General features: G+C 38.9%; 1 protein-coding gene across 1 annotated transcript in view; it reads left to right on the top strand.

Annotated features, from left to right (window-relative positions):
- The window catches only part of ITGA9 (integrin subunit alpha 9), a 246,282-nt gene that overhangs the window by 108,304 nt on the left and 116,381 nt on the right, over positions 1-21,597 (top strand). The window lies entirely within an intron of this gene.

The raw sequence follows: 21,597 nt of genomic DNA, 5'->3' as shown, positions 1-21,597 counted from the left end.
GCAGTCAGTTGTACTGCCAATAAGCACTAATGCTTTTCTGTTGCAGACATCTTTTATGAAAAATTCTTTCCGTAGGATTTTTTTTCCTGAGAAGCTGGGAGGCCTCAGGAACAAAATGTAAACATTGATTATCTGCTGCTGTGGAATGCAACAGGTGGATCTTTGATTGGTCCATGTTGGTTGTTTCTAATTAATGGGCAATTACAGCCCAGCTGGGTTGGACAGAGAGTCCGAGACGAAGCCTTTGTTATCATTCTTTCCTATTCTATTCTTAGCTGGTCTTCTGAGGAAATCCTTTCTTCTATTCTTTTAGTATAGCTTTAATGTAATATATATCATAAAATAATAAATCAAGCCTTCTGAAACATGGAGTCAAATCCTTCGTCTCTTCCCTCAACCTGAGACCCCTGTGAACACGGTCACACTTTTCTATATGAATTCCTCTGTGAGTTTGTAGAACTCCTGAAATACACTTTAAAAATGTACTTATTAATTATAACATTATCTTTGGGTTAGAATTTTTTCTGTGCCTATCAGAAATGGAAGTTAAGTTGCCATACTGCCTGTGATGAATGATGCTTTCAAGTGAGAGGAAAAGGGTAATGTGGGAAGGTTGAGGCATTATGTCTAAAAGGTACAGAGAATAAGGAGTGACTGGGGTTTCCAGTAAATTACAAATTATATGCAGACAATAACGTGGCCTTGAGAAAGTACAGTATGTAAAAATGGAAAAGATAGGCTTTTTATAAAGTGATGTAAATATCCAGAAGTTTGAAGATCAGAAGAAAATCAGTTTTTCAAACTTTGGACATTGCATACTACAACATCAGAAAGTATATCTTTTTTTCTGTTTGTATGCTTATGTGGGAAGAGACAGTCTAGAACAAGAGGCATCTTCCAGATGTGGTTGGTGTTTTTCTTCCATCACCTTATGCTCAATTGTTTTTCTCTTTGGGACAGTAATTTCTATAGGAAATTATTGTGAATCATTTCCTCATTTTTATTTCCATGTTCTTTCTCTTCAAATTCAGAATTAATTATTTCTAAACCTAATTTTTAAAAATTGTAAATACTTTCAGTCTTTTCCTTACAGTGTCACAGAATTGTGAGAGGGCTTTTTGTCACTGAAAGAAGTTGCAATTTTTCTCCTTCAGTTTTGCAGAAAATTTTCTGAACTTTGAATATAACACCGTTTACCTTTCTGTCACAGGAGAAGCAGTCTTGAGTCCTGCTTATCTGTAGTTACAAGCATAGTCAGTAGCCTTTTATCTCAAAGAAAATAGGTTTATCTAGGTAAATGAGAAACTATGGAAGAAAGGAATATAAATACTGCATTTAAGAAACTGACTTCAGTAGTTTGGAAGAGGTCAACCATTTTTTTCAGTAATACTGCAAAGATCAAGTAACCAAAAGTAGCATTGATTATTCCCTTGTAAATGGGGACAAAATAATTGCAGCTACTTTGCTGCTTTTTTAAAATGTATTCTTGACAATGGTACACAGTGATTTATGGATATTTTTACAAGGGTTTGCTTGTTGGCTAAACTAGCAATTTATCTCAAATACAGGAAAAATAAAACACATTCTCTTTTTATAGAATTTTTATAGTTTGCAAAACAATCTAAATCTCATACCCTTTAACCAGCTGCAGAAGATACATGGAGAACAAATAAGGTAGTACATTCAAAATCTGTGCTTAGTTCAGTATGATTATGTTTAATATTTCCATAGAATTGCTGTTTTGAAAACTTCAAAGGTCATAAATGGAGCCAATGCTGTTAAAATTAAAAATGCTGCTTGATCAAGTAGGGGTGCTGAATTCTGCGCAAATAGTCAGTCCTGCTTGCTTTAGCTGCAAACATAAACATGAGACCCTGAATTGTCTCCTTATGCTTCAGCTGAGCATATCCCATACCCTCAGCAAATAGTATGGGAGATGAGATATCCCTTTTGAAACTGGGAAGTACAGATGTGGATTAAATATTCAAAGCAGAGATTCTTGCACTGATAGTGTATCCCCTCACCCTAAGGACTGGAACATCATCATCATCACTTCAGTTATCCTCAGAAAATTTTTGTCTCTATTTATTGTGCTGAAAAGCAGAAATAAAATCTTGACCAGAAAAAGCAGATAAATGTAAATTCTGGAGCCAAACAAAGCCAAACCTGTTCTCCAATCCAAAGATTTGAGTTCTAGCTGCATTCCTGGGTTTCTCTAGACCATGGTGAGGTCTGAGAGGTTGAGGTTGGTTGTGTTTGTGCCTGCATTTTTCATTGAGGACACCCCCTTACAACTTTGCTTTGCCTGACTACTTGGATGGAGTTCTTGCTCCTGCTTCTTCTCTTTTTCATTAGTTTTCAACACTCTTTTCAACTACTATATGTAAATTATTAGTTACTCTGTGGCCGTAGGAATTCAAGCCATTATGGAACCTATAGCAGGACTGCGACTTGAATTTCTTTTCCCCCCTTTTTTGGGTAATGTTCCAGATTATTTATGAATATAATTTGTGCTATGTTGCAAAAATATGGAGAAGTCTGGATCCCAGCAGAAAACAGTTGTACAGCTTTCATGACTCTTCATTACCCCAATCTTCACTACTTTGATTAAACAGCAGGAAAGGAAAGAAGACCTCCCTCATAGCTTTCAAAAATTTGCAGTACTTTTGTTCCTTTCACTTTAGTTTAGCTTGCAAAAATTACAGCTTTGGCTTTACAGCAACTGAAGTAATTATGGCTGCAAAAGGATTTAAATTACAGCACCCTTTTTTCACACTATCATACCTTTTAGTAGGCTGCTGTTTGGGGAATTTTCTATGTGGTGTGGCTGTCAGATGTAGAGGAAATAAGACTTGTCTTTGGATTTGAGCAAAGTTGGAAAAGTACATTTTTGAACTGCTTTATTTTTTCATCTTTTTAACATCTACACAGACAGTTTGCATTCAACATAATGTGTAAATGCAACTAGTGAACACAAAATTAGTTTTTCACAAGGAGTATATTTTAAAAGGAAAGACAAGCAGAATAAAAATACTGAAAATATTGAAAAACAAAAATACTTATTAGATATCACAGCATACGTATGGTTGTCTTGGTTTGAAAAGACAGGTGTCTGCTAAGGAAGGCAAGAGCCCCCCCTAAAATGGGAAATGTAAACCCCCTCCCTCTGAATTGTTATAAATTTGAAATTAAGGGCAGCTCCCAGGCAAAGATAATGGAGCAGGAATAACAGTTTTTTATTAGGGAAGAAAATGCAAATAAAATAAACAATGCAAAACAACACTGACAGAGTCAGAATATGACCTGACACCCTGTGGGTCGGGGTGTTGGTAGCAGTCCAATTGAAATGGTGGCTGCAGTCCTTCTGGACTGGCAGATGTGGTTCTGTTGAAGCAGTGATCCTGTAGAAGAGTGTAGTGTTCCTCTGAACATCCAGTGGAAGTGGGAGCTGCACCTCTGGGAATCCAGTGGAAAGGCTGTACTGGTGTCCCAAAAGTCTCAGCTTATATCCAGTTAGGAATGCTTGGCTCCTCCCTCTGGGCAGAGCATCTCACAGGGATGATGTAATTTTTATCAGTCATGTAGTGGCATTCAATAAGCCATTAACAACAGATGTCTCCCAAGGGAGGATTGGTTTGTGGAAGAGATAAAGAAAACTGCCCAGTTAACAGACTATGACTGCCACACCTCTAACAGATGGCAAATAGAATACACATTATTGTCTTGCAATCTAGGACATTATCCACCCCTTATTCTATTTCTATTCTGCATCACAATGAAACCTTACACACAGTTCTCACTTGAAACTAGGTTTCGCTGTGGTACACAACAGCTTTCTCCATCTTTCTGCATTACCCACCAAGTGTAACCAGGTCCTTGAGGAAAAACAATCCCATGGATGTGTTTGTCTTTGCCTGAGGTGGGATTAATCCAAACAGGCTTTCCTAAAATACCTTTCATGTGTACCACAGGGTCTTTATCTCTATCCACTGTGTGCAAGGGTTCAGACTGGGCAGGACCAGCTTGACTGATGGACCCTCGAGTGTTGACTGTCCAGGTGGCTTTTGCTAAGTTCAATTCCCAATTTCTAAAAGTTCCTCCACCAAGTGTCCTCAGGGTAGTCTTAAGTGGTCTGTTGCACTGTTCAACTTTCACAGCAGCCGGTGCATGATAAGGGATATGTTCTTGGACCTAGATGTTGATAAGACTGTTCTTGAAATGGGTCCCGTTGTCTGACTTGATCCTCTCAGGAGTGCCATGTCACCACAGGATTTGCTTTTCTAGGCCCAAGATGGTGTTCCAGGCAGTAGCGTGAGGCACAGGGTAGGTCTCTAACTATGCAGTGGTGGCTTCCACCATGGTCAGCACGTAGTGCTTGCCTTGGCATGTCTAGGGCAGTGAGATGTAGTCAATCTGCCAGGCCTTCCCATACTTAAAGTCTGGTGAAGCCCCAAGACCAAGTACACTGTCCTAGTTTGAAGATGAAGCTGAGAGTTAAATACCCAGCTCTACATCAGTGGCTCTGACTGGAAAGGAGAAGCAGCATATAGTGATATTCATGAGCTATTGAGTCTCTGGTACATTTTTTTAAGCAATGTATTTGGTTGAGTTTGTGGAGAACTTTTTTTTTTGTTTGTTTGTCTGCAAAAACCCTGTGGGTTTTTTTTTGTTTGTTTGGTTGGGTTTTTTTTGGTTTTTTTTTTGGGTTTTTTTTTTTAAATCCACATTGCCAAAGTAAGATTGTGAAGTGCCAATAGCTGGTCCAGGAGGCAAATATCTTTAAACTGACTTAACAAGATTGACACTTGTTTGTGACATTAGTGAAAAAGAGTACACATACATCCTGGAATAAAAGGTGAATCTGGAAATACAAACCTGTCCTCCACCTACATGGTTTGGCAACGTCCTCATTCCCAGTGGGTGCTCTGTTGTTCATGATGCACACACTGAATGCCAAGATGATGGTTTCCTTTAAGTCCTACCTGGTGAACATGCCCTTTTCAATTGTTTGCATCTTGGAAAGCCTACCAGAATGTCAATCTGAATTTTTTTTGGCCTGAGTTGGAGTCTTTGGGTAATACAAGGGAAGGATGGTAGAGCAGATACACTCTATAACCACAACAAAAGTGAAACAAGATGGTTATCAAGACTGCTTCTTAGAGAAGCAGAATACCATTTGTGTATTTCCTTTTCCCCCCACATGCACTTACTCATGAGGAAAAGGTCAGGGGAAAATTAAGGTAACCTATGTGTAGATAAAAAGGATTTCATTCATTGCTCATGTAGCTGGAATTAGTTCTTATGATCTGTGTTCCATTCACAGACCAGGTCCCTGGGCTGTAGCCCTGTTTCTGATCTGCATGGTGCCTGGATGGTCTGCAGCAGGAGTCCACACAGATGGCTCTGAAGCTGCTCTTCGCATTTGTTGAGAAAAATGGATTTGCTTTTCATGCTGAGTTTTCATATGCACTGTCTCCACTCCTACCCTCTTCAAAAACATTTCCTTCCTCCATTGCACTTCGTTTGCTTTGTGTCCAGCCAGATATTTGTGTTGTATTAACAGAAAGAAGTGAACTTAAGAAAGCAAGGGTACACTTTATACTTATTCTAGTTCAGAGACTGCTTATCTTGTTTTAGATTGCTGCCTGTTTTCTGGGAGGAAAAAAAATGCTGAATATATAAATTTTTCAGCTAGCAGATGGGTAGAAAGTAAAGAGAGTTAAAAAAACCACCAGTATTCCCAATCAAGAACACATAGTGTCTTCCTTTTTTGGTTTACAGGATATGCAGTCTATGTCTGACTGCTTTGTATATAAATGACTCCTGACAGTGTTATTGTAAATGGCTGTGGAAGTGTTCTTGGCTGACCAAAAGTCTAGCATTTCCATTAATAAGAAGTGCCACAGAAGTTTTATAAAGTAAAAATATAATTTGTCTGCCTTTCCCACAGCTGTCTCCATGCCTCTTTCCCTTCCACAGCATACTTGTTAAGGCTTTCTAACACTCAGTTCCCTCTGGTGAGGTTTGCAAGCTCTGAGCTGATGAACATAGAGCGAGTTGAGGGATTGACTGGTCTAGACCTTGCTCTGCTCTTAGAAGTATATGTATATTCTTACCCCCTAACACTATATGAAGGTAGCATTATCATTTTGCCATCTTAAAATCATTGGATATTGTTGCTGCATTTTATTTAAGTGGCCGTGATGGACATAGAGATTGGTCTACAGATCTGAGTTATACAGAAACCTGAGCTCAGAGGAGATGGCAGCAGCAGTGGCTGCAAAGAAGGACTGCTGGAAGGACAGAAGTTCATTTTAAGAATAGGCTAAAGGAGCTTGAGGACAAGCAGTGCTGTACAGAGGACCTTGAAAATAGCTTTTTGATCTTTGTTACTGCCATTTTCAGAGAACTGGGACTTTGTGTGTACTCTTCACAGGACAACAAGTGCTCCTGATTGCAATTTTAGTCCTGCCTCATGGCAGATGTGAAACACAGTTTGGTTTTGGACTATTAGTTAGAAAGATGTCCAGCCTTCATTTTCATTGACTAGGAATATTCTCTCTTCCCATGTAATTCTTTTCAATTGGTCTGTAAGTGTATGTTGTCATGCATTTGGGGGGCCTGTTTGTAAATGTACCATTTTACTGTCTGTGGGGATTGGCCAAATCAGTTCCTAAGTAATACCTTACATTCAGACCATGTGTTATGTTTGTCTAGAGACAAAAACATACTTTTTATTGTATGTGGGATTTGTGTGTGTATGTTTAAGAAACAATTTTAAAGCAAGCCTAGTGGGGCTAAACTTAAAGTTTGAAAATTATTACTAATTGAGTAGAGGTCTTTCAGAAATTTTCTGGTCTCATTTTTCTGTAATAAAGGGTTAGTGTATTACAGTACCATGTAAAACAGGAGAGAAGCAGAATTTGTTACAGTTCTAGTAAATGGAAAGAAAAATTGGCCTTTTTTAACTGTTGTGCTTTTTATAGGTTTTTCTGGTCCCTCAAGGCTGGGGTGGAACTCAAGACACAGCACAGGATTTTTCAGTGTGTAGAAATAATCAGACCAGGGGCAGATTTTTGAAAACTATGCATGCAAACTGCATCTGCATTAATGTGAAAACAAAATAATCATAGAAACACAGAATACGCTGAGCTGGAAGGAACCCACAAGGATCATTGAGTCCAACTCCTGGCCTTGCACAGGACATCCCCAAGAGTGACACCATGTGGCCAAGAATGTTGTCTAAACACTTCTTGAACTCTGTCAGGCTTGGCGCTGTGACCACTTCCTTGAGAAGCCTGTTCCAGTGCCCAGTCACCCTCTGGGGGAAGAGCCTTTTTCTAATATCCAACCCAAACCTCCCCTGACACAACTTCAAGCCATTCTCTTGGGTCCTGTCACTGGTCACCACAGAGAAGAGATCAATGTCTGCCCCTTCTCTTCCACTCATGAGGAAGTTGTAGACTTTGATAGCTGTATTCAGGGTCAGTTGGAAGGGTAATAATTTGATTTGCATGTCAAAGATGTACCTCTATATACACAGTGAATGAAATGGGCAGGTGCTATTTAGGTAGGGATTTTCAGGGAAAACTGGTTTTGACTAGTTGTTTAGCTCGCTGTTTCAATGTGACAGTATGGAGGTTGAAGGTTGTCATCTGAGATACCAATGTGAGGACTCATGATGGCAGGAGTCTGTTTGAAGAGTTCCATAAATTTCTACCCATCAATATAGAGAGTTATAAAAATGTTTTCTTTGACCAAGTGCTTTAAAAACAAATTTTAAAGATGAAAGGAAGTGAAGGATGTGTAAAAAATGACTTTCAAAAGGTGTAACCCTTTTTTGGTTATGTAATGTCACAAATGTTTTTCAGGACTGCATGGCTGCAGTGATGTTCACCTGTGCTTCACCTCCAAGGCAATGATTTCATCAATTGGGTGTGCAGGTTTTTCTTTCTTTCAAAGAAAGATTTTACTTTGTTTCAGGAGAAATGACTTCTGGACTTTTTGACTAATCCTGATTTGCTTTGAAAAAGAGACAATTTTCCTCTCTTTGGGTTTGCAGAGAAGCAGATTAACAAACCTTCATGAATGTTATTCTGAGTCTTATGGTAGTCATGGCTTCTTCTGGGTAGCAATTTTCATTTACACTAGCCAAGAAAGTAAACTGGCAAACCTTCAGTCTTTACATAATTTTGTCTTTGCAAAGGAGGTAACATAGGGTTTATGTAGTGTACCACAAATATCTCAGTTACTGTTTCCTAAAGCATTAAGGTTAAGCAACATTAAATGTAACAGTCTTATGCAAGGATTTGAAATTTTAGGAAAATATTTAATTTATCTACCACAAGCTGGGACTTGCTAGCAGCGAACAATTGTTATTTTAGGATCCACTGGATGATTTGTAATATATTTTTATGTTGTTTTCGTTGTTTGGTTTTTTTTTAATGCCATTTCCAAGGAAAATATGTAGTCAGTTTGTAAAAGGTAGTTGTGATGGTAGGTCTTTGAGATGATATGTGCTACAAACTGGCAGTTACAGGAATGGAAAAGTCAGCTGAGGCTATTTCTACATAATGAGAAGAGTTTTCCTCTCAGAGGCCTTGGAAAAACTGGCCGGAGGTGGATACTGACGATTGTAACATGAGCTGTATTTTTTCCTTTTTGTTTGCTTTTTAAATGTCATATGCTGAGAGAAGTCTCTTCTTTACAGATGAGTAGTGCTAAAACCAGGTTTCTGCAGAAAAAGAATTCCAATCACTTTAAATAAAAAGAAAACTTAAAAATCCTTCCACATTTTTAACAAAACTGAGCTAAGTAAGCCTTTTCTTTTCTTCCTGTTGCTTGTGATAACTCATTTTATTCTTCCTTGCCTGACTGAGGTATTTTTTAAAAGAATCAGGTTACGTGTGGGCAGAGGTAAATAATTTCTGCCATCTAGATTTAAATATCTACTGTGTTGTATGGAGCTTTTAACAGGACATTTTTCCATGCTTAGTAAAATGTTCTGTGTCTAGTGTGTCTTGAGACACACTATACCAGTAAGTCTAGCATATAAATTTGCCTTCATGCTGTCATTTGTAGTTGTTTTCATGATTTCAGGTTATGGGGAATTCCAGCTGTCATGCTTGAAATCAGTCTGGATTGTGAGGAAGCTGAGAGTAGTTGTCTGGACACATGCATTTATCTTGGGAAAGGAAAGAAAGAAGTGCAGCGCATTTTTAGAAAGCTCTCTCAACTCACATCCTTCCCTGTGTTGTTCTCTAAGATGATAAAACATTACTGGCTGTCTTGGTTTGAAAAGACAAGTGTCTGCTAAGGAAGGCAGGAGCCTCCCTTGAAACAGAAAATGCTAACCCCCTCCCTCCAACTTATTATAATTTTGAAATTAAGGGGCCCTCAGGCAAAGAAATGGGAGTAGGAATAACAGTTCTTTATTAGGAAAATATAAAAACAACAAAAATGCAGTAATACAAAGCAACATTGACAGAGTCGGAATACGACCTGACACCCTGTTGGTGAGGATGTTGGTAGCAGTCCAATTAAATGGTGGCTGCAGTCCTCCTGGAGTGACAGATGTGGCTCTGTAGAAGGCTATCGTTTTCCTTTGAAGATTCAATGGTGGTGTAGATGGGCCTGGTCTTCCTCTGGGAATCCAGTGGTAAAGAAAGCTGCTCCTCTGGCAATCCAATGGGAAAAGACTGCCTGTGGTGTTCCAAACCTCAGATTATATCCAGGTAGGAATGCTTGGCTCCTCCTCCTGGTCAGAGTATCTCACAGTGGGATGGTGTAATTTTATCAGTCATGGAGTGAGACTCAATGGCCCATTAACAGCACATATTTCCTGGAGGGAGGATTGGTTTGTGGAAGAGATAAAGAAAACTGCCCCACCTGGTTTTAACAAGTGGCCCCATTAACAGAAGATAACTGCCCCACCTCTAACAGATGGCAATAGAATACACACCCCCAGCCACATCTTGCATTTCCAGCCTAAGACACTGACCTGTTGCCTGGCTACTCCATGATTACTATGACAAGACCATTAGAACTTGTGGTACAGCAGGTGTACTTTGTCCCCTCAGAATGTGTGTGAATCTTTCCTTTGAGATTATAGCCTCTTCAGAATAAAATCATGATGCATTAATGAAATAAATCCTAGCAATAATATTACCCCATGATTTGATTATGGTAATAAAATCATTTGTACAGGGATTCAAAAGTGCTTAATTAAATACTTACACATTTTGTTAAGGAGAATAAGAATGTATTCGTATGTCATGAAGTTTATGCTGTGCTTTTAATGCATTTGTAAATATGGACAATGTCAAATACCGTTTACCAGAAATAAACAGACTAAAATGGTCTGGAAACTCAAGAGTCCCAAAAACTTGCTGAAGAGTTCTCTGGCTCCATATTGTAAACATTTTCTAAATCTTGATGCAAGGGAAATTTCAGGAAGCATTGAGAGCTTTAAAGTGTCAATATATGAAAAAGGGTAGGAAAGTGATCTAAAGGGCTGTAGATTGACATAATCATATAAACAATATAATGGAAATGCAATTATGTCATGCTCAAGAAATTAAAGGAACAAAACCAGCTTGATTTAAAAAACAAAAAAGCCCAAACCCTGAGTAATGAATTAATGAGTTTGATCAGTGAAGGTAGCTATGACGATTGTGATAGAATTTTAGGGACTTGTAATTTCACTTAACATTTTAGGCACTATGACTTAAAAAAAAGATTGCACAGAATTTGTATAAGTTAATATTTTTCAGACTGATGTAGAAAGGAGATGTCAGTGTAGGGTTTTTAAGTGAGTTATTTCTAATTTTATTCTAGAGAGATCAGTAGAAAGCTTAAAATTAGTTATTAAAGATCTGAAAATAAATACAAAATTCGTTCCACGTTTTGCAGATAACACAAAAATACTTGGTTAAAAGGGGAGAATAGGGACTTTTTTATAAAATGCTTTGAAGCATCTACTATGCTGAGCCACTTAAGTAAAGTTTATTTTAATCTATTTAAGTGTGAGATCACTCATCCAGGAACAAAGACTGCAACCTGCCTACAAAGGAGGAGAAGGGGCTTTGTGTTGGTTTGGGACAATTCAAAGGAAAACATTCTGGAATGAGCTGTCTACTTTAAGGTTTCAACAATCCCATTCCACCGATAAGAAATTAATACTAATAGATGAAAGTGGAAAAAACCCTGGTTTATTAACAAACAGAATGCCCATAGGGAGGGGGAAAAAAAGTAAATCACTGCAAGATATCAAATCGTTCCAGATACCAACCCACTGGAACAAAGAGAAACCCAAAGTCCTGGAAATACCCATTCCCGACATGGGATACAAGACTGCACCAGCTCCGTCTTGGGAAGGCAGGAGCTTCTTGGAGCAGTTCCAGCAGCAGACGAAGACCTGATGGCTTGTCCAGCACTGACCTCCTCCCTGCTTGGAGGCACAACACAGTGGGTGTGGCAGGTGAAGCAGCTGGCCTGGAGCCATTCAGTGTCTTCCTCTCCCCAGCTCGATGCATTTAACAACAGCTTGAGGTGGAGCAGGGCAGCTCTGCTCCATTTCTGCCAGGGTGATGGCCCCATTTTTTTTTCAGACAGGCAGGTGTGGAATTCGTCCTCAAGGCAGCTCAGAGATTGCTACTGCAGCTTCTCCAAACCAAGGGAAAAAAAAAAACTAAAAAGAAAGCCTAAGCAAAGGTTACGTAGTCACCGGCATAAATACCACACGAACGCCTGTGCACAAGCAGCCTCCACACACACAGGTACATGAGGTCCCTGGATACAGGGTCTTAAGGATACAATAACAACTTTTGGGCACAGATTATTATGGCATACAATTTCATGATGAATCACCTTAAGACAGGCTTGTCTTCTGCAAAGCATGGACCTTGAGAAAGATTTCAGGATCATAGCAGACCAACAACTGAACATGACTTCTCAGCATGACAGTTGGCAAAAAGAAGCAATGAGGTTTTTGGGTATACATACAGAGAGAATAGTTCTTTGGAGTGGGTCTTCTTCTGTATAGATTCTTACTTTGACTGGGGGTAGAATTGTGTGTTCCCTGATGAAATGCTTCCTGTTTAGATGGTGTTGTAAAAAACTATAAAACCTGATCAAGTGTTGCAAGGGAAGGCCTCACTTAGAAATTTGAACTAATCACAGCGTTTTTATTTTAATGAAGGCCAAGAGGCACCTATGTAGCTATTTGTAATCTAGTAGAGAAAAGTGTGACAGAAACCTGCAACTGAAATATGATGTCATGTATATTTAAAGAAGCCAGACCCAGGACCTTTTAGATCCAAGAGGGATTACTGTAGGACCTAACTATATGTGTTCCTGGAAAATATCTGTAGCTAAACAAATTACTTCATGTGGTGGAAGATTAACAAATGAATTGTAATGTCTGGGATATACAAGAAGGTAGACTAAATGATACAGTCTATTACTGCCTCTTAGGATAATGTATTTTTAAGAGGGGGTAATTTAAAGTATTATTAGTACCACAATATTTGTTTTCTAAGACTTTTCTGTTGATAGAGACAAATTATAGGAAAGCAGTTTCTCTGTATAGGAGTTTTGAAATAGTACCAAAGCAGAGACATGACAAAATCCCACAGCCAGTGGGATAAAAATGGCAGACTGTGGTTCATCTCTGGGAGTGAATATACAATTTTTGAACAAATAATACAAGAATTGAGATAAAGTTCAAAATATCGCAACTTCTTCGTGTCTATTTGTATTCATTATCCTCACAGCACAGGTTGGTGAATAAAACACACTCCTGGTGTTATGTCTTCAAGTCAAGGCAAAGCTCAGTTTGTGCTTGAGCAAGCTGTGCAGGGAATCTGATACACACGTCTGATCTGTGATTCTTTTGTTTGACTGTGTCTGTTACTGAAGCTCCCTACACAGCTATTTTTCTTAAGTATGGCAAAGCATTTAGATGTTGCTGGTGGTGATTTTTAGGATTTGGTATGTGCTGCTTGTAGCTCTGTCATCCTGGCCTGTAGCCTTGATATCTTTGTCTTGTCCATCCCCCCTTCACTTTGTCTTTCCTAAGCTCTGAGTACCATGCTTCTGATGCACTTACAACTCTCTGCAGTTGCTCCTTGCACTATCTGGTATTTTTTCTCCCATGCACTTACGGTTCTCTCATCTGCTCTTACTTCAGCACTGCATTCCAGTCAATTGGAAAATGAACAGACCCTGGAAAAATACATTCCAAAGTTCATTCAGAAGGAAAATTAAGGAAATAAAGGAAATTAAGGAAAGACCTCACTCCTGAAAAGGAAATAACATCAGTTTTGACCTAGTTTGGTAGCTAGAGTGAGTATATTTATTGTGGTTGATGCTGTTACCAAAACTGCTTCCAATCCTAGTGCTGCTGAGCCCTCAGCCTTTGAAAACTTAGTTACCCAAGGGCAGTGTTACTATGCTACATGGACTGAAACTGAAGGGCAGCAAAGGGCTCTTTTCCCTTTGCACCTCTGCCACAGTCAGTGTCAGAGGTGTTTTTGGCACAATGCAACTGGTTCCAGTCATCTTATGCCTTAGGCCTGAGAAGATGTCTTTCTCCACAGAATTGTCTCTTGGTTTTTTATGGGTTGCTGTATACAGAGGAAGTCATTTTGTATCACAACCCTTCACAAATGTCTATATTGTGCTCAGAGTACCATGGAAACGATTATAATCAGGAGGAAAGAAATGGTTATTTCTGAGATGCCCAAAGCCCAAAGACCCAAGGAGAGCAGTCTGGACAGATGAAGATTATTTTACACCTTTACAATGCAGGATAATATCTAGTGCAGATAAACATGTATTTTAATGACTTTTTGTTATATTTTCCTGAAAACCGAATCATAAAACAATAAGCCAATCCCCAATGCCCCTTGCCCCCATTGTCCCCCCATCCCTCACTTCTTCTGATACTTTCTCCTTATGACTCCCACTGGTGAGAATCTCTTTCAGACCTCTCCCCAAGGATGTGTGTTTTTAACTGTCGGGGCCTGTGGTTGGGAAGAGGCTAATTCTGCCCTTTCCCAGCTTTGCTGAATGTCCCAATATGTCACAAGATATTCTGTTTATCCATTTAGAGTTACTATATATAATCTAGAGTAGTCTTCCATGAAGGCCACAAATTTGTGTTGTTACCAAAATTTTACATGTTGTGGAACAGAGAGATGGGGATTTAAGAAAGTACTGCTGTTAGGATAAACACATTTGACCCATTGCATAATGTATAAAATAATCAAAAGTACTCAAAGGAGAACATGTAATCAAAGGAGATGTGTAAATACTTGCAGGTAATACCTGCACCTAATCATATTAGGTTAAAACCTTACTGCAATTCATGCAATGTTGCTGTTGTAAAATGCCATTTTTTTCTATTCCCTGTGAATGCATCTCCAGCTTCAGAGTAGAGCTCTCAACTTTGATCTGAGGAAATGGTTTCCACTTATTTGTGGAAATATTTGCCTTGTTTGTTTTTCAAGCCCATGGAACTTGAAGGGAAAGTTTTGATTTTCCTTGGTTCCCCTGAGAAACACTTGTTCATTCTGCTCTTGTCCGTGGGGATAGACAGTCTCCCTTTGTCATTGTATAATATCCTCTAGACCAGCCATCTGAGAGATGGGTAGCTGTATTTGCTGATGTGGCTTCTAAGCAGGAGGCTCCTGCCTCTTCTTGAACGATCTATGAAACAAGGAGAAACGCCTTATCATTGTCAAAAGGAGTGGCAAGCTTTCTATTCATTTGTGATTTCAACTGTAAATGGACTAAAATGACCATAAGGTTTCTGAAGCACTGATCTACTGATTCTTTCCTGTTCTTCCTTTTGCTTTTGTGTAAGCTGTGGGCAGAGGCTCAGAGACTGAAGAGGGGAGAGTGTTAGCAAAATGCTGTCTGGCTGATCAGAGGAGAATGAAAGAAGAGGAGAAAAGTGGTGGGGAGGAAGAAGATATGGAGACAGGATGTTACTGAGATGATTGTTAGCATACTGATATGTAGGTATGTGCAGAACAGGAGAACTAGAGGCTAGGAAAATGTACCTGGCACCATGCACAATGCTTGTGCTATGTAATGGATAAGTTTCCTTTAACTCTTCTTCCCAATATTTCTTGGTTAATAATATTAATTCTATTAGTTAGAGTGTTACAAATAGTGAATGGGAACTTGTCATCTTCAGAGACAAATATTGCTTCCAGAATAATATGGTTCCCTCTCCCTCTTCAGATATCACAGCTTGTATCTGTACAGAAGTCATGGCATAGGGGAGTAAAGAGCTCAACATATGGGTCCTGGTTTCAGAAGTCTGCTAGTAGATACCTAGATATGAAACATGAATTGATATTAAACATAAAAACTGACATCACAGATGAGCTCTGTTTGCATTTTTAAATTCATATAACAAAGCAGACAATTGTAACACTCTTTCCTTTTACTTGTATTGATTTTAAATTCTGCTTTGAAGAGGATTAGACTAATAAATCCTCTGTTTAATAGTGCAAGAATAGACTTGGGTCATGTTATTACAACTGTATTGGGTTTGCATGGCCAGGTTTTGGTGGCATGGGGACTGCAGGGGTTCTTCTGTGAGGAGCTACTGGAAGCTTCCCCCACATCCAACAGAGCTAATATCAATTGCTTCCAAGACGGACCAGCTTCTGGCCAAGGCCAAACCAATCAGAGATGATGGTAGCACCTCTCTGATAACATATTTAAGAAGAAAAATGCAGTTACTGAGCAGATGTAATTGTGCTCAGAGAAGAGAGGAGTGAGAGTATGAGATGACAACAACTGTGCAGACACTGAGTTGAGTGGAGAAGGAGGGGTAAGAGGTGCTTCAGGCACTGGAGCTGAGATTCCCCTGCAGCCCCTCGTGAAGATCATGGTTCAGCTTGTGCAGCTTGTGCAGCTGCAGCTCTTGAAGGACTGCAGGGATGTAGAGATCATCCTGCAGCCCGTGGAGCAGACCCATGCTGAAGCAGGAGATGCCCAAAAGAAGGTTGTGATGCTGTGGGCAACCTGTACTACAGCAGGCTCATGGCAGGGACCTACAGACCATAGAGAGAAAAGCAAGTTTCTTGGTATGACTTGTGACTCCATGGGCTATGCATGCTGGCACAGCCTGTTCTTGCAGAACTGCACCCCATGGAAGGAAAACATCTTGGAACAGTTAATGAAGAACAGTAGCCTGTGGGAAGGACTCATACTGCAGAAGTTCATAGAGAGCTGTCTCCCATGGGAGGGACCCTATACTGGAGCAAGGGAAGGACTCCTCTACCTGAGCAGCAGCAGAAACAACATGTAATGAGCTGACCATAACCCCTCTCCCCCATCTCCCTGTGTCACTGGTGGAGGAGGTAGAGCTTGGAAGGAGGGATGGGGAAAATGTGTTTTTAAAATTTGTTTAATTTCTCATTATCTTACTCTGAATTTGGTTGGAAATAAATTCAGTTTATTTTCCCAATTCTAGTCTGTTTTGCCCATGATGGTAATCAGTGACTCATTTTCCTTACAAATCATTGGATGTCCTTTTATCATCCCACTCCCCTGTCCAGCTGAGGAGGGTAGTGATAGAACGGCTTTGGTGGGCACCTGGTATTCAGCCTGGTCAAACCACTATAGCAACACTCCTCCCAGATTCTTATTGTGTTCTACCTATTTTCCTGTTACCAAAAGAAGGATTTATATTTTTGTGTGTAAATACCTCTAGATTTCATAAGTAGTCTGTTCTCATTTCAATAGTTTGTAAATAAAACTATAGGAACATCATTCTTCTCATGTACTTTGCCTCTCTCTTTCAGATGCAAACAGACAGGAAGGCGTGCTGAATAGTATGTTGTTTTCTTTGCAAGAGTTCCAAGGACCATTTCTATCACTCCTACTTTACTAAATTAACTGTCAGTAAAAACACTGATGTTAACCTTCCTTCATATCTAGCTATCCTCTTCTACTCAGGATGATTGTCCTTACTTTGAATCCTGGCATAATGCTGCTATTTTTTCCTGTACATTTTTACAGAAACCCAGGGCTTAACTAGAATGTTTCTGCTTTTTTGTAACAACAGCATTGAAAGAATCATAAGAATCATATTGTCAGGCCTTTAATTCAGGAAAAAATTGTTAAAATGAAGTATCTATCAAAATATATTTTCCACTGCTACTGTGATGTTTCAGAGCCATCCAGTCTTTCTGTCCACTGCCTCTTGACTCTTCTAGCAGATTTTCAGACACTTGTTCTCCAGACATCTTTTCACTTTTTGGTGTGTGCACCAAGAGGAGTTGCTGACCTAATGGAAGCAGTTGTGTGCTGGAGTAAAGCATTTAGGAAAAGGATAAAGAAAGCACTCCCATTCTTTTGAATGATAACCCTAAATAACATTAGGACAATGTAACACCTTGCAAATACTTTGCTTTTTTCCCCCTGTTCTAAACTTTGAAATTCTTCAGAAGTCTTGTAATAGTTAAATTTAGCAACAAAGGCTATTCACCTGCTTGTTGAATTGTAGCTGTCACAAGATCTTAAAACAGTAGCATGTACAATTGAAACATCAGGCCTCTGACTGCCTTCATATACTATTAATTTGACAAAAAATTCACCTGTAACTTTGTAAATGAGCTTTTACTAATCAAGTAAACTTTTAGTTCTGTCTCTTCTCTGGAAAAAAAGGTTGCAGTTGCGTTTTTTCTCTTTTTAACTACAGTAATATCTTAAAACCTTAAAAAAGATATGTATTAAAGAATCCCCAACTTCTACATAATGGAAAGTAGATATTTTCTAGCTGATTTTGTCATGATCGTGTTATGTATGCCTTTGCAGTGAGGAGACATCAACTCTAAAATTATGCTGGCCTGAAATAATTTATTATAAGTCCTAGAATATCTTTATCAAAGTAAGTAGAGAACAGAGGAAAGCTCTTGAGAGGACAAAGGTTGTTATTCTTTTGCATAGTAGGAGGCTGAAGGTATTAACTTGCACTGGGACTTAACACCAACGTATCTTATCTTGTAACTGGTAAGTGTTGTAAGGAACAGGGCAAGGAAGTTAAGTTGCGCCTTATTCATTTTCAGGTACTAGAATGACACGTACGCATTCATTCATTTGAAATGAATGAAAATCTGTCTTGAAGTTAAAAGCCAGTTTGTATAATTAATAGTCTTATTGAATTGCACAGCTTTTAAACCTTGCACCCTGGATGACTCACAGTTTAGAGAGGGAGACTGAGATAACAGGAGAAGACTGTTAAGTCAAGCATTGTCATCTTATTGGTTCATAAGCTAAGATGTATGTTTATTAAGACCTACAGCAATGATTTAATTTGATAGATTGTGGCAGTAGTGGCTTTTGTTTCTGAAGGCTGGTGGGAATTTGAGTAGTTTTTGAGATCATGGGTCAGAGAACTGTTTATCTCTTGACAGGTAGTTAGTATATATGTGGTAGTGACCTGTGAGCTGATTAAAGTTGTATGCTGGATTAGCATTAGCATAGTGTTTTACATTTTGCAGCATAAATATGTTGTCTGTTAAATTTGGATTGTCAAATTTATTCTGTGTATTTGAGCCTGTGAAAATTCCTAGTCTATTTTAGTATTTATTATTTAGCACCTGAAATAAATACATTTAGACTAAAAGTTTCAACCTGTGTGTTTTAAAAAACGGGTTCTGGAATTCATTCTCTGTCATTTAGCTAAACAGAACTTAATTCTCAGAAGTACTGAAAAGCTGTGCTGAATTCAGTTAAAGCTCTGGAATTCATGGGTTAAAATCTTGAGGATCAAGTCAGAGAGAGTAGAAAAAGGCTGGACAGGTCAGAGAACTTTCCCACAGAGAAAGAAAAGAGAAACTGCAGGAAGACATGAACAAAAGTACCAAGCAACTGTAGAAGTCATGCTGATGATTATGTGTATTTCTTCAGATGATGCTGCTGAAAATTAGTTAATATTCATTCTTTTAATGGGCCATGTTTCATCCTTTATTCCTGCTGTAGATTGTGGGCAATAGTTACATCTCAATTTATTTCTCAGCCCATTGGCCATAATTAAAAATGGAATTTTGCACTCTCTAGAGTCCTTGTTGGAGGCTTTCACGTTGTTGAAGAAAGGGGATTAAATGTGATGATTTATTGAGCTCATGTACAGTCCCCTGAGTCTACTGTGGCGCTGAGCCAAAAGAAAGCTGAAATGATATCCAGTCTGGCAACCACTTGCACCACGAGTAGAATAAATCCTATCTCTTGACTAAAACTCTGTCTTGTTCCAGCCAAATTTGCTTTAATTCCTGATGTGTGTGGGCTCTTGGTAACCTAAAGTTAAAGCTGTAAGAGGCAGTGGCTGCCTGCCAAGGCAGTGTGCCTTTAGGATGTTGGACTCTATATTTGTGTGTTGTCATGATGTGCCTCAGTCCATGTCTCCTAAAAGTGACAAAAATTATTTCTTACAGTTATCACACTCCAACATCAGTTGAAAATTATGTTTAGAATCATGGATGTAATGTTTGATGATTGCTCTTTCCTTACTTTTCAGATTTTTAAGACTTTTTGGTACTAAAGTCAAACAGAAATATAGTGATAAATCTGGCAGAGGCTTTGCTTTCTTGCTTTCTTCTGCTCTGCTAAATCAGAGAAAAAAAAAGGAAGGAATATGTGGCCATGTACAGTTACTGACACAACATTCAAAAATTTCTTTGAGATGATTGTTCTGTGAGAGGAGATAGCAAGCCTTTGTTATCATATTTGCTAGGGTAAGCTTTCCAATTCAGGCACAGTGAAAACTTGCACCAGTTCAGTGACTCCAGTCTGTACAGATTAAGTATTTATTGCTGTTACTTACTAAACCCTAGTTGCATAATTGTTTCTGTTCATAATTGGAACTCCTAGTATATTTCACTCATTGTAGTGTCCTTCAAGACTTCTTTTCAATTTCTGAAGTTGTGGTGTCCATATGCTATGATTTGCCAGGTTTGGTTTTTCAGAGCTCAGAAATGTCTTTAGCCTATATTACTTCCACAGCATAATGTCCTTGTGGTGTCAAGCAGTGATTACATATAAAAGCTGCTTTTGGAAATCATATCCCTTGACAAATCCAGTTCATAGGGTCATGGAACTTATGCAAAAAATGTACCATTTCCTTGCTTGAAGGATTTTTCAGTCTATCTCAAACCTTGTTTGCACTGAATTTTTTGACTTCTTCTTGGACATCAGGAATACCTAAAAGCTATCTGCAGTCTGTATCATCAATATATGATTCAACACAGAAAAATTGAGTAGACTGAAAATGAAAGAAATTGATTCTCTTTATATGTTCATATCCCAGGCAGTCTGTTGTGTACCTGTGAGACAGAAGTGTCTTGTCTCTGTCTTACTGAGAACAAATGCCACAGACTGTTGCCTTTGTTTTTGAAGGATTGTGAGCAGAAGGGAACGTGGCAAAATTAATAACTGGGCAGCATTCATAATTTTATCCTTACTTAAAGATAAATGGGTCTGTGAAATGTATTTCCCAGGGCTGTGGTGGTGGAGAAGTCACAATTTCACCACTAAAATCAAGTAGAACACCAGCAAACAATAAAGATGCACTCCAACATTCATCAAATCAATAGGAAACACCTTTTGACTTTAAAGGGCATTGGACTGAACCCTGCAAGACCATATTAAAACATGTAGAAGTGATTAAATATTTATTCTTACTATGCTGCAGTAATAAAGTTACAAAAATAGTAGGTGGATTTCAATTTAACCCACTGCATACATTGTATTGGTTCTGTGTTTACATGGTTGATTGCATACAGTTGGATTAGATGGCAGTTTGCCTGATGGTTTGTGTTTGACTGTTGCTGTGTGGCATGCTCTTTTATAGTCTTGTTTCTCTGTATACAAAGTCTTCACGTAGGCTGATAGCAATCCTTACTTAATACACTTGATTTTCTGTGAGGGCAAAGCTGTCAGCTTCTGTGAGTTGTAGTGCTGTTATTTAGTAGTCTCAGTACGGTAAAATGCCTACCCTAGGAATACAGCTGAGAAAGGGGCTGCAGCCATGAGTGTCTCTTCTCCTGAGGGGATTAATAGTGCTGCAGATCATGCATAGTCCTTTATATGGGATTGGAAAGAGGTCAAGATACCACCACTGCTGTCTGTTGTTGATCAGTGCTCTTTACCAAGAAAGCACAAATCGCTCCAAGCAATGTGCAGTCTAAACTTTAGAGTACTGGCAGACATTTGTATTAGGGTAGAGAATTTAAGGGCTAGCTGAAGGTGCAGGAGGGTAAATGTCATCCAGCCTGATATTTGCTATTATTCATCCAACTAACCAATGATTTGGGAATTTGGTTAGCCACCAATCTTTGGCTTCAGAGATCTGTGGACAGTAAACATATTGGAGAGAGCAAATGGTTGTCTTGAAACAGATCAAACAGGGTGGTCTGAAAGGCATTTAGTACCCAGGTTTCCCACATCTGGAAGATGTAATTTTAAAGGCATTGCATCTCAATTTCTTCTTGTGGTTGGTGGGCTGTGTTCAGAGAAACCCACTAACCAGTGCAAGGCAAAGTTGAGAGCTGGCCTATGTGAAGGTTTGATGTGGGA

The sequence above is a fragment of the Camarhynchus parvulus genome, chromosome 2 (genome assembly GCF_901933205.1).
Source record: "Camarhynchus parvulus chromosome 2, STF_HiC, whole genome shotgun sequence".
Classification (NCBI taxonomy): Eukaryota; Metazoa; Chordata; class Aves; order Passeriformes; family Thraupidae; genus Camarhynchus; species Camarhynchus parvulus.
The sequence above is the reverse complement of the archived record's forward strand: the minus strand, read 5'-3'. Positions and strand labels throughout refer to the sequence as shown.